This window comes from Chelonia mydas, chromosome 6, assembly GCF_015237465.2.
Source record: "Chelonia mydas isolate rCheMyd1 chromosome 6, rCheMyd1.pri.v2, whole genome shotgun sequence".
NCBI classification, from domain to species: domain Eukaryota; kingdom Metazoa; phylum Chordata; order Testudines; family Cheloniidae; genus Chelonia; species Chelonia mydas.
In genome coordinates this window covers 43,574,288-43,588,634 of record NC_051246.2, presented here as the reverse complement: position 1 = coordinate 43,588,634, position 14,347 = coordinate 43,574,288, and the positions used below count along the sequence as shown (strand labels likewise).

Here is a 14,347-nt window from a genome sequence, read left to right as displayed (position 1 = left end):
TTCATAAGGGATTTGAATGTGGAGAAGGTAGGGATGTTGTGCACGTGCTCAGACCATGCATTCAGTGCAGAGGGGCCAGCATGGAAGAAGGCACAGAGCAATTATCACTTTTCAGATAAAACTCTTTAAATACATTGTTTTCCCAAGCCTTTTAGAAATATTAGTTCTTATAAGGATAATCCTTTGGTTATAAGTATATATTTGTATGTAAGAATCTCAATATGGTTTGTAACTTAACATATATAGGAACAATGATTTTTATAAATCACTTTTCATCTATACACTGACATACAAAGATTAATAGACAATCCTAAATTACTCTGCCACCATGCTATTACAGTTAGATAAACACGGATTTAATGTTTTGTATCAGGGCTGTTATATCAGTTTTTATCAGTTAAAGCCAAAAATCAGAAGCCCTATAGAAATAGTATGTGTGTCTCAAGTGTGACTTGTACCACAAAATGTGTATGGACATTAGTTAAACCACATAAACAGGCATAATACTCAGCTGTAGCGGCTAGCAGAGGACTAGCAGTGCCATTTGCAAGAACTATTGCTGGAACTGCCCAAGAGATCACATCAATGCATGAAATGATGTTGGCATATGCCTCCATTTTCACTACCACACCCGTTACTCAGATTTCTCAAAAATCTCCACAGAAACTGTTTTTGATGGAAAATTGCATTTTTGACTAGTAGCCATTTAAAAACGTCAGGCCATCATGAAGCCTGGTGGTAGCCTATTCTTTTAGCTATTTGAATATGCAGATGGAGAATGAATGCTACTGGCTTACCAAGGTGATGGCATCTCAAAGTGCCAAATAATTTGTTCAGATGGTAGATAACATCCTGCAAATATTTACCTATTTTGATTTTATGCTGCTAGCCTACCTCAGTCCAACTTGGTTGGGATTAGCACTTGCTGCATGATTTTGTACCACACACAATAAGATTTTTAAATTTCTTGTGATAAAGAAAAATAATGTGTCTAGCCACCTACAGCTATGGGAATCCGTATTTTAAACATCTGATGGAATATTCTAGGTCCACAACTTTCCTTGTATTTGTCACTACTTGCACATGTGCATAAACCAAACGTATCTCCATACAATGAGACATAGTTCTCAAACAACTCTGTCCCAAGTCCATGGACAGTCTGACTTCATACCAACACCTTTGCCTTCCCAATCCGAGATTTGCAGTCATGTTTACCCTACTGTTCAGCTTCTCCAGTCTGAATCAACATTTTATTAGGGCATCACTACTTGTCTCTCTAGAAGAAATGTACATATTACTATATAAAGGGAAAAAAAATTTCTCACAGTCCCCAGTATGACAGGGTCAAAATTCATTGTGCTGGGAGAAATAAATAATATTTGGACTAACTAAATTTTATTATCTACTTCTGAGCTATTTCCACTTAACTACTATAGTTGACCCAGTCCACTCCAACCTGAGGACTTCCTGAATCTTAGCTAATATATTTTATGTTGCTCAATTTAAAACTGTCATGTTAGACCCTGATGTTGAAAATTAATCTGCTGAGAAACAACAATTTGTGACACTGGCAATACAGATTCCATATTCCACATCTAATAGGAGTTGATTATAAAAACATTAAATATTAGAAACTAAAATGTTTATTTTACAGACAGTGCACCAATTCTACTGGGTAACAGAAAGGCAGACTCCCTCACCTAGTATATGAACAATAGGATCCTGCACTACTGAAGTAAGTGGGAGATTCATCATTGGCTTCAATGGGTGCAGGATCAGATCCCTATTTAGGAAAATTTCAGTCTGGCAGAAGAGAAACTTCAGCAGATGGCAAATTGCTAAGAGAAAAATACTTCAGTCCTTCCCCCCAAAAAAATTACATTTAACTTTAATCTGGACTCAGAAGGCCTACTGTCAGTCACAGTACTATACTCACTAAAGTGTCCGTGGATTGCTTCTACAATTGATTTTTGTTACCCAGATTTTTTTTTTAATCCAGAAATTACTGTAGAGCTATACCATATGAAGCATTACTGTTTGTTTCTGTATAATGTAAAAATAGATGGGCAGCTCTCCACAGTGAATCTCTGTAAAAAAAATAATAATTCAACAAACAGTGAGAAGCAGGAACCTGAAAAAAGTTTTGAAAGTGATCACATCATAAGCAATCTATTACTTGTGAGGATCTGGGCAGCCCTCAAATCTCCAGCCTAAGTATTTGGCAGCATCCAGGTCTCACTCTGGCCTGGAGATGACCAACAAAAACACACTTTCCAATGAAATGCAGGCTGTAGTGCTGAAGAGCTCTATTAGTACCGTCCATACTCCAGCACTTGCTGTGATGGCTGATTTTTAATGGAAAAACCGATGATCAGTACAGACTCAGTCTGTAACAACCTGAAAAGCAAAAAGCAAAAAGCAAAACACAACACTTAGGGTCCAATTTCTTCGAAACCTTAACTTTGTCAATTCCTAACATGCCCAATAGCAGAAAATACCTGGGAAGATACAACAGCAACTAGATTGTTCTTACCTGTACACATTTATATGAAAGATATCTGATGATTCCGACAGTCTAAAATAAAATCCCAAAATAAATGTAATGTGTATTTTGTTTTACATCAGTGGAATTCATTGCAAAGTGAACTAGATATACTAATCACAGCCATTAAAACAAATTTATATGTATATACAGATATTAATTATTATTAATATATTATCTGCATATCTTAAAACATCCCCAAATGTTCACATACACACATGAAGCCATCCGCACCAGAAATTAGCATTTAGTCCATGGACATTTTTGGTACTGAATTGTAATGTTTTCAGATATATTAATAAAAAGAAAAGGAGTCCTTGTGGCACCTTAGAGACTAACAAATTTATTTGAGCATAAGCTTTCGTGGGACACAGCCCACTTCATCGGATGCAAAGAACGGAACATATAGTAAGAAGATATACATACAGAGAACATGAAAAGGTAGAAGTACCCATACCAACTGTAAGCGGCTAATTAATTAAGAGGAGCTATTATCACCTTTGCAAAACATTCACAAAAATTCACCAGCTCATGCACAAAATTTACTCCCTTTCCATGATGATTACGATGATGATGAAATAACTGACTATATTTTAGTCATTCTGGGCAAGTAAAATTTTGTAAGGTTCATTTATATTCCATATTAATATGTGTTTTATATATCAGAAATTATGGACCTGCTTTTTAAAAGTGCTGAACACTCAGAGCTCCTCGCAGGATGATTAAAGTCACCAGCAAATTAAATCACCAGTTATAACCATGATTTAAATCAGAAACAGGAAACCTTGCTTTAAATAATCAATTTTAATCTTGTTTTGCGTTTGTACATTTTAGTTATTTTACTAAAGAAAGGATGATTTTCACTGGTTGGTAACCGTTAAAATGTGTTGATTTGCAACTAAATATAGCCTGTGCATTAAATTTGGTGCTTTTTGCTCACTAGGATGCACTGTATCTATGCACATTTAAGCAATTATGTAGCATTTACAGCATTTATCTTAACTTTGACATTTTTATTGTTTTAGAAAATGATGCATGTCTTATTTACCAGTTTATTTATTGTTTTAATTGTGATTTGTGACAAGCTTTATTTGGACTGAAATTTAATTAAAATGCACACTGTTTTGTTAAATAAAACAAGCTTAAATATGCTAGAAACATAAAAAAAGTTTATAAAAAAGTTTATTAAAACATGTTTTGCATTTCAAGCTAACTCATTTGTTAAACAAAGTATCTTAAACTGATTACTTCTGGTCACTATGTCCTTCAACATTTTGGAACTAGTAGATTTCATCCTCTCTCCTACCTAGTTTTCATCATAGATGGGAAGAAGAAAAGTAAGTTTTCCTGTTTTTTCAACTCCCAGTTGGTTTCTTAGCGTAGTCATTGAACTGAACTAGTTGAATAAACTGAAGTGAATAAAGTATTCTGTCTGTAACTGCAGAAGAGATTATTGCTGTCAAAATCTGGTTTAGTACTTCAACAAACTCTGGTTCCACGTGCTTAGATAGTGATTTCTACCAGTTCAGTGACTTTCTTTAAAACTTGGCAGCACCTATGGTCTACTTAACAATATTTTTGTGTTTAAATTATTTTAATAGATAAGAAGTTAAGGCCGCAACACAGGTTGTCCATTTCAAATATGTTTATTTTAAAAATGAGAAATGTATTTAATTTAAAAAAATCTAATTTTTCTATTTTTAAATAATCAATTTTTATGTGCCCCGGCTCCTCATTAACTGCAAATGGAGTTGTAAATACTCAGCACTTGAGAAAATTAAGCCCTTTCTAATTTCTAGATCCTAATTCTTCAGTAAGCTCCATCTGGGAAGACCCCTGCATGGAGCACATTGCAGGATCAGGCCCAGGTATCATCACAAACATTTTCCTTTTTTTTCCAAACCCTTCTCATTTGTGGTCATATGTTGAGACTATAAATATTAACTTTACAAAATTAAGATTTATACATCTCATCTCTTTTTATAATAAATATACTGAAGATATTTTCTTTCAATTACTTTTCCAAGTTCTAAGGTGCTTATCACTATGGTATCTCAGTGCTGCTCAGCTTATATTTCATTATGACCTTAAGTATTCCTCATGCATCAAGTACTATACTGTACATTTTTATGGATCTACCACTTGAATGCAAGTCACAAATATATTGCATATTTAATATTTGTACAGAAATTACAATGATCATTTTAGTAATCACTGTTTTCAGGTTCTGCATTTATTCAGCCAACAATTATTCTTTATAATATATGATACACAGCATGCTTAAGCTACAGTAATACATAGCATAAAACATGATGTCCCACAATGTATGTATTCATTTTAAATTTTAAAAAGCTGTTTAAATTCAGCATAGATCCAAATTATTACTGCTGTCAAGTATCCCCACAGAGAAGCATACAGTGAGCATCCAAATGCTTTCCAAAGAAAACCATATTGGTATCTCTTACAGAAACACAAAGCCAAGCATTTTTCAATTGAATGGTTTGTCAGCTTCTTATTTATTATTATTATTTTTACATATTAAGACAAACCCAAGTCTTTCAGTATCTGAACTTGCAGGATTAAATAGTATTTCTAGTTGTTGGCTGCTGGCCTGAAGATACTAGACTTTCAAACCCATCCCATTCTGGCTAGTATAAAGATCAGGAAAATGAAGCCATCTTCTTTGCAATCATAATCCCTGACCCATGCTGTTAGATACTTAGGAACATCTTAAGAAGCAAACTACCTTGTTTCAGCTCACAGCATGAATACATCAGGGAACTGCATCACATGACTACTAGTTCTACCTAGTCAGGTGACACAACAGCTAATCTGATTTGGTGACTATAAAACTTTAATCAGTACAGTCTAATGCCATCACATTCCAGAACTGATGAGGGAAGAAGCTTTTGAATATAATGGCAGACACCAATAAGAAGATTATGAACAGGAATGCCATTGATGACAATGCAGTTTTCTAATTATCTATCCCGCACATACACCAAGCAGAGAGAAATATTACTGAAAATAAACTGGACATACAGATTTAGAACAAAATGCACTGCAGTATTTTATTCACATTTGGATCACTGCTTATGCTTTCATGCCATATGAAGACCACAGAATGAAGTGAATCCTTACTAATGCTCAGAAATTAGATATTTAAAATAATCCATCTGTAGTTCAGATCTGGCTCAGGTTGGTAATAGCCAAACATCATTAGCCTCTGATCGCTGTTCAGTGACTTTTTAATTTTTACTTTAGATATTTAGCTGCCTATCCAAAGCTGTATGTGCATTACACAGGTTAAAAGGCAAACTATATTGGAATGTCAAAAATAATAATAATACAAGAATAGAATCCCTAAAAAAACCCAACCCTCAGAACAGCCAACCACACACACACAGAGTGATTGGAGCAAGATAACTGGATCTGAGGTGTCCTACCTCCAAGGTGTGTGTCCTAATCATCAGGCTAGAGAGTCATTCTCTCTCTCTCCCTCTGGCCCAATGACTGTTCCACAGTGGATAAACAGTCATTGGGCCAGAGAGAGTGTGAGGATGACTCTAGTCCTGTGCTTAGGGCATCCACCGTTCAAATCCCTTCTACTAGAGAGGGAGAATTAAACTTGGGTCTCCCACATCCCAGGTGAGTGCTCTAACCCAGGGGTTGGCAAACTTTTTGGCCTGAGGGCCATATTCGGGTGTGGAAATTGCTTGCAGGGCTATGAATGTAGGGCTGGGTCAGGGGGTTGGGGTGCAGGAGGGAGTGTGGGGTGTGGGAGGGGGTGCGGTGTGCAGGAAGGAGCTCAAGGCAAGGGGCTGGGGCACAGGAGGGGTGCAGGGTGTACAAGGGGGCTCAGGGAAGGGGGTTGAGGCTCAGAGTGCAGGAGGGGTCTCAGGGCAGTGGTGCAGGGAGGGGTGCAGGGTGCAGGAGGGGGCTCAGGGCAGGGGGTTTGGGTGCAGGAAGAATGCGGGGTGTGGCAGGGGGGCTCAGGGCAGAGAGTTGGGTTGCAGGAGGGGTACAGGATGTGGCAGGGGGCTCAGGGAAGGGGGTTGGGGTGCAGGAGGGGTGTGGGGTACAGCAGGGGGTTCAGGGCAGGAGGTTAGGGTGCAACAGGGAGCTCAGGACAGGCGCCCCTTACCTGAAGTGGCTCCTGGGTGGCAGTGGCGTGCGCCGGGTGCTCCCTGCCTGCCCTGGCCCTGGCCCCGGCCCCGCACTGCTCCACGAAGCGGCTGGCACCACGTCCCTGCGGACCCTAGGGGAGGAGAGGCAGAGGGCTCCGCATGCTACTTTTGCCTGTGGGTACCTCCCCCGAAGCTCCCATTGGCTGCGGTTCTCCATTCCCGGCCAATGGGAGCTTCGGGGGAGGTACCCACAGGCAAGAACAACGCGCAGAGCCCTCTGCCTCTCCTCCCCCAGGGGCCGCAGGGACGTGGCGGGCACCACTTCCTGGAGCAGAGTGGGGCCTGCGGCATCACAGGGGTGGCAATCCCGCGGGACGGATCCAAAGCCTTGAAGGGCCGTATCTGGCCCACGGGCCATAGTTTGCCCACCCCTGCTCTAACCACTGGGCTAAACATTATAGAGTGGGCTCCTCCTCCAGCTATTTTGTGTGCAGTGAGGCAAGCATATAACTCATTCCTGCAAGAAATGCTTTACATGCCTAAACCACCTGACTCCAGGCAGCGAGTTCCTGTTTGTGAATCGCTAAGCAGACAGGCACCTCCCTGCAGTCTGGACTTAGGCACCTATGTCCAAGAGAAGGGTGGGGCTTAGTAAACACCCATTATTGGCATCTCCCACTAGCCAGCATAGATGGTTTCCCAACTAACATGCTTGGCTCTTGTGGATTGCATTGTCAGGCACCTCTCTCCCCGCATTCATTGTACGGGTAGCCTAGGAGCCTAACTTGGCTTGTGGACTGAGCATTGTTCCTGTGATTTTCTAGCTGCCTAAAAGACAGATGCTGTGACTCTCAGCATTGGAACACCTATGTCTTTTCATGGATCCCACCTTGTGAGCCTGGATGCTATAGCTTTTTATAAACTGAAAGTACTAATTACCCCTGATGAAGAAGGCTGGAAGATTTTGAGTGTTGTTCTATGGTAATGAACTACAACCAAAGGCGGAGTAGCATATGCTTCGACATTCCACTTTCCCCAGGGGTGCTCGATCCCCACTCCGCCCAGGTCCCACCCCTACTCCACCACTTCCCCAAGGCCCCACCGCACCCCACTACTTCCCACCCATGCTCTACCTCCACCACTCCCCACCCTCATTTCTCTCCCTTTCCCCCAACACCCCCTGCACACCTGTAAACAGCTAATCCACAGCAGGCGGGAGGTGCTGGGAGAGAGGGGGAGGCACTGATCGGAGGGGCCGCCGGTGGGCAGGAGTGGGAAGAGCTGATCAATGGGACTGCCGGTGGGTGCTGAGAACCCGCTGTTTTTTTCCAATGGGTGCTCCGGGGCTGGAGCACCGAAGGAGTTGGTGCTTATGCAGAGTAGTACTGTGAAAATACCAGATTTGATGGTGGTCTATTTGATGCATTGCAGAAGGAGAAACTGAGGCAATAGTAGGTTCCAAAAACAGACCAGTAAGTCCTGCATAAGTAACCTTTTTGCCAGTTTCAGTGAAGAGACTAAGGATTGAATGGGCATGTGGAACTAACTTCTTCTTACAATTTATGCTGCGTCTAGAATACTTTTTGGTGACTTAACAAAGTCAGTCTTCAAACCTACCAAATCTTGTACCTTTTGCAAACAATACATTCACTCATCAGAGTTTAAAAAAACAAATACAAGTAACTCCTCACTTAAAGTTATCCCGGTTAACATTGTTTTGTTGTTACATTGCTGATCAATTAGGAAACATGCTCGTTTAAAGTTGTGCAATGCTCCCTTATAATGTTGTTTGGCAGCCACCTGCTTTGTCCAGTGCTTGCAAGAAGAGCAGCCCGTTGCAGCTAGCTGGTGGGGGCTTGGAACCAGGGTGGACCGGCAGCCCCCTATCAGCTCCCTGTTCCCCTAAGTTCCCTGTGCAACAGCTGCCCAGCAGGCTACCAAATGCCCCACTGTTCAGCTGTCCCTCCCCCCACTGCCAGGTGCTGCTCCTGCCCTCTGCCTTGTAGCTGCTCCAGGGAGCCTCCTGCTTCCTGTGCAGGGGAGAGGGGAAGAAGACGGCGTAATGTCAGGGTGTCCCCCTACTCCTGCCCTCCCCTTACCCCTTTTCCATATAAAGCAGGGTGGGGACAGGACAGGGCTCAGGACAGAGAGCGCTTGCTGGATGCAGCTGATGTTTCAACTTCCTGATTTTTTTTAAAGGCAATGTACTTAGAATGGGGTCAGCATACTTAAAGGGGCAATGCACCTCTCTCTCTCACACACACACACACACACACACACACACACACACACACACACGGTGTGTGTCTCTGTCTGCCATGGTGTCTCACCTCCCTCTCTTCGTGCTGCCTTGTAGAGTGTTAACAAACAATGTGTTAACCCTTGAGGGCTCAGCCGAATGCTAGTTCATCATTTAGCAGGAAGGGAAATATCCCACCCTCTTCCACCTTCTAACTTCACCACCTCAACCAAGCTTCATCATCATCATTGCTGTGTACAGTATTAAACTGTTTAAAACTTATATATATAGTGTGTGTGTGTGTGTGTGTGTGTGTATATAGATTTTTTTGTCTGGTGAAAAAAATTTCCCTGGCACCTAACCCCCCCGTTTACATTAATTCTTAAGGGGAAATTGGATTCGCTTAACACCATTTCGCTTAAAGTCGCATTTTTCAGGAACATAACTACAATGTTAAGCGAGGAGTTACTGTACTGTAAATTGCCAGATATTTACTGAGCAAAAAACTGTAATATGTGCTGGATAACCCTGAATATGTTTGCTAATGTTCAACTCTAACCAGGAGGCCTCACTATGAGTATCAAATCTTGCTTACTTTTTGTTTAATTTTTGCCAACTATCCTTTTGTCAAAAATTAATATGCACCCATAAAACCTAAAAGGAATAAACAATTGTGTTCAAAGAGCCACTACTGCATAATTTAATCAATTATCTGTTTATCAAACTCATTTTTTCCAAGAAACGTATCATATAATGAAATGACTCAATGCATGTAAAAGCTACTGTAAAAGAGCCAAGTTCATCCCATTGCCTTCAATAGGCTTACATCAGGGATGAATTTGGCTCAAATAAAATCACTTTGAATGAAGAAAAGGTCCAAGTAGAGGGCAGATGTCTACTTTTTTTGGAGACTGGGGGACATACCTCTATCTGTCCGACCTCCTACTGTTCTGATCCTACTAATAAGTGAAACACAAATAAGCCTTTTAACAATCAGTGAAGAGCAGTTAACATGGAAAGACACGAAGGACAAGGAGAATACAACATGAGTAAAAGGGTCTAGAGTTTGCAGAAAAGAAGCTATCAGTGAGCATAAGAGGAGTGGAAGCCATTAGCATACAAGAGGAGAACAAAACTGAATAAAAGTAAAAAAAAGAAAAAATGAAAACAACAAAAGGACAATAACGGAATAAAATAGAGAGAAGAGACAAAGAAGAGAGAAGATGGTCAGTAAGTGGCAATCTTCCTAAGGCACAGCGTTAGCCTGCTCGGGAAGCTGGGAGAGTGCTCAGTGTTCATAGCAATTGTGGATGAGAAGTTGTTGACCAGCTAGCTATTGCGTACGACATGTGAGCCAAACAAAATATGTCTTAGTGCAGATCTGCAAGATGACTTTGATCATGTACCACTCTGAAGACAGAGAGGCCTATATCTGAAACATTTAAGTATTCTGCATACTTAGTAAAGCATTTAAGGTACATTTCTCTGCTCTTCTGCTGTTAACTAACCCAGTGCAGGACACAGATCTGGTGCGGGGAGGAGGAGTGAGCACAAAATTTAAAAAATTAGAAAAGTCTTTTAAACAATTTTTAAACTAAAAATTGAAGAAAGTGCTTAATGTATGTATCCAAGTTGGCTGCTGGAGTTCTCCTGTTGGCTGAGGTCACATGACCTTGTATGTTTAAAAGAAAATTTAACTGAAGATAATTGAGGCTACAGCTCATATTAAAAGTATAACCAGTCCATATTAAAAAGTATAACTGCATGCTAGCATAAGTTGTCTGTCATGCCTAGCGGCATCTATATTTGAACTCTTTTTCATATGAAGTTCTATAACTGTGTTAAGACCTTTGTACATTATAAATGTAACTGCCAGTGAACGGGTTATCTTGTTAAAATTTGTAGCTGCAAGAACATGATTAAGTCCCATCCACATTAAAAGTGTAAATGACTTTTTAACTGGTCGGGGTAGGGGGGAATAGTGTTGTTACTGGGTCCTCCCCAACTCAGCTATATTTGTATGTAAAATAGTGTTATAATTAGTCTAACTCTGTTCCCTTCAACTGTCTTATACACACTAGCAATAATGTCTTTATTAATCACCTGGAAAGAGGATGGAGTAGAGAGGTGGCAGCATTTTCAGAAGACACAGTTACTGAGGTTAATCAAGACCAGAGAAGAGTGAGAATTTCAGGATGACCTTCCCAAACTAGGCAAATAGGCAATGTGATAGCAGATGAATTCACTAGTGACAAATGCAAACTAACTCAAAATGTAATAATTGAGCTATTAAAGTTGAGTTCTATTAACTATATCAGCTCAAGAAAAAGATTAGGACTTAGTATGTAGCACTAGTCAAGAAGTAAAACAAATTACTAGGATGTATAAAGTGGGATGGAAAATAATACAGAAAATATAATGAAAATATATAAATCACTGGCAGATCCTCACCTGGAATTCTGTGTTCAGTTCTGCTCACCTCATCACAAAAAAAATATAACAGAAATAGATGGGGTTCACTAAACTATTAGGGGCATAGAATAACTGTCCTATGGAGTGACTGAAATGACTGGTATTATTTACCTTAAGGAGAAGCTGAATAATGATGATACAAGTATATAGGGTAGATAAATAACAATTGAAATTTTTTAAAAAAAATGTAAATACTGGGTTTTTTTTTAAATGCCTATTTAAAATTCAATTTGAAATTATGACAACATATGCTAAGGCCTAAACTTCTTATAATCTATTAAAATAATAGAAATTAAATACAAAACGTTAAACAGTACATGTTTGCTGACAAGTTTTAAAAAAATTCAGACTACTGAACTGGTGGCGATCACTGGCGAAGCACCTGAAATCAGAGTCTGTTGAAGTGCTAGACCATCTTTTGACAGAAGTAACCTCTTCTGCAGTTAGAGAATATTTTCTTCATTTTAGTTTATTCAACACTAAGAAACCAATTGGGAGCTGAAAAACCAAGAAAGCTTGATTTCTTCTTCCAATCTATGAAAAAAAATAGGGGAGAGTGGATGAGATCTACTAGTTCTAAAATCTTGAAGGATATAGTGACCAGAGACAATCAGTTCATGTTTTGAAAAACTTTTTTCTTGTGTATCCATAACATTTAAATTAAACAATTAAATTGCTGGTTTTCCATCCAAATACAGCTTGTCACAAATCACAAGTAAAAAATTAATCCTCTAGTAAATAAGAATTACATCCATTCACCATTTTCTAACATGGTAAAAAATGTAAAAATTAAGACACTGAATGTGAGTTAAGCTATAAAATTACCTAAATAAATGCATGTATATTAGTGTATTTTCCTGTTTAGCAAAAAACAAAACAAACAAAAATTCCACCACCAAATTTAATATGAAGTCTACATTTAGTTGCAAATCAATATGTTAATGGTTAACAACCAACAAAAATCATCCTTTCTTTAGGAAAACAACTAAAAAATTGCAAATGCAAAACAAAATTAAAATTGATTATTTAAATCAAGGTTTCCTGCTTGCCGACTTAAATCATGATTATTAGTGATTTAAATTGTTTTGATTTAACTCAATTCACCTTATATGTATATAAAATATTAATGGCATTGAAAACGTAGATCAGGAGCTTCTGTTCACTCAATCTCATAATAAAAGTGGAGGGTAAAAAGAGGGAAGACTGAAAACTCATGTAGCACAAAAATAAAGATGTTGAGAACAAAATTAATGAAGGAACAAAAGGACAGGAAGAGAAGAAATTCTTTAATTGGCCATACACCAATGCTAGGAGCCCAGATAACAAACAAGAGGAATGGGTACTGCTCATTTATTAGCATAAATTCGATCTATAACTGAAATACAGTGGGATGATCTGCATGACTGGAATGTTAAAAATCAATGGTTATACCCTATACAGGAAGGACTGAGTAGGCAAAAAGGGAGGAGGAGTGGTATTATGTCAAAAATGGCATTGCATGTTTCCAAGTTACTGGTAATGAAGAAGGAAATGATCTGAATGCCTATGGATCAATGTCCTAACAAAGAAAGCACAAAATGGCACACTAGTTTATGTCTACAAACCACCAAATCACACTAGGGAACAGAATGCCTTGCTCCTTATGCATCTACCTCTAATGTGAAGCAGAAAAAAACCTGTGTGATTATGGGGGACTTGTATTTGGGTGGCATAAGGCCTCATGGTGCTAGTAATAAAATATCCTTGGAACCTCTAAATATTATAGATAATAGATGACTAAATCAAAAAATGCTGCATCCAACATGGGAGAATTCTATATTAGACCTTGTCTTGACAGATAAAGAGGAACTGATCACAGAACTAAAAATTAATTTAGTTTAGGTACAAGTGATCGTGACTTAATCACATTTATAATGTGCCAACAGAATAAAGTCCAGACCAGAAATAGATACACTTGGTACTTTAAAAGGGAAAATTTCAAAAGCTGAAAACAATTGAGCCAAATCAGCTGAAAGGAAAATTTAATCAGAAAAATGTGACTGATAATTGTGAATTGTTTAAGAACACTTTATTAGAAGCCCAAAAAGCCACAATCACGAAATCGAGGAAGAAGGCCACATTGGTTAAAAAATCAACCTGGTTTAGAGGGGAAGTGAAGGGAGCTATAAGAAAAGGGAAGCTGATATTAATGAACATAAATCAGAAGTTAGGAAATATAGAAAATTGGTAAGGGAAGCTAAGGACACAATGAGAAATCTATGACCAACAGAGTTAAGAACATAAAGGAGTTTTTAAAAGTATATTAGGAACAAAAAGAATCCTGACAATGGTATTGGTCCATTAGTAGATGGAAATGGTAAAATTATCAGTAATGAGGCAGAAGGGTTCAATAAATATTTCTGTTCTGTATTTGGGAAAAAACAGATGATGTAGTCATGTCATATGATAACAGTCTTTCCTTTCTACTGGTATCTCGGGAGGATGTTAAACAGCAGCTAGTAAAGTTAGACATTTTAAAATTAGCAAATCCTTACAACTTGTATCCAAGAGTTTTAAATGAGTCAGCTGAAGAGCTTACTGGACCATTAATGTAGACTTTAATTAAGCCTTGGAACACTTGGGAAGTTCCAGAAGACTGGAAGAAAGCTAATGTTGGGCCAATATTTAAAGAGGGAAAACAGGATGAACTGGGGAATTATAGTCCTGTCAGTCTGCCATCGATTCATTATCTCCAAGATAATGGAGCAACAAATATAGAACTCAATTAATAAAGAATTAAAGGAGAGTAATATAGTATATATGGATTTATGGAAAATAAATCCTGTCAAACTAACTTGATGTCTTTTTTAATGAGATTACATGTTTGGTTGATAAAGGTAATAGTGTTGATGTAATATACTTTGACTTCTGTAAGGCATTTGAGTTGGCACCACACGACATTTTGATTAAAAAAACTAGAACAATATA

At 38.7% G+C, this 14,347-nt stretch overlaps 1 protein-coding gene across 13 annotated transcripts in view; it reads right to left on the bottom strand.

The window, feature by feature from the left end:
- The window catches only part of IMMP1L (inner mitochondrial membrane peptidase subunit 1), a 71,518-nt gene that overhangs the window by 44,801 nt on the left and 12,370 nt on the right, over positions 1-14,347 (bottom strand). For 5 of the 13 annotated variants that reach the window (XM_037899911.2, XM_037899913.2, XM_043549342.1 and 2 more), the window contains exon 4: positions 2,534-2,575. The exons of 4 other annotated variants lie outside the window; for them this stretch is intronic. The gene's annotated coding sequence lies outside the window, so the exon portion shown is untranslated. Of the gene's footprint in view, positions 1-2,176; positions 2,289-2,316; positions 2,398-2,533; positions 2,576-14,347 lie in introns of those variants that run through there. 4 more of the 13 variants (XM_037899917.2, XM_037899920.2, XM_037899915.2 and 1 more) reach the window with 3 other exon arrangements.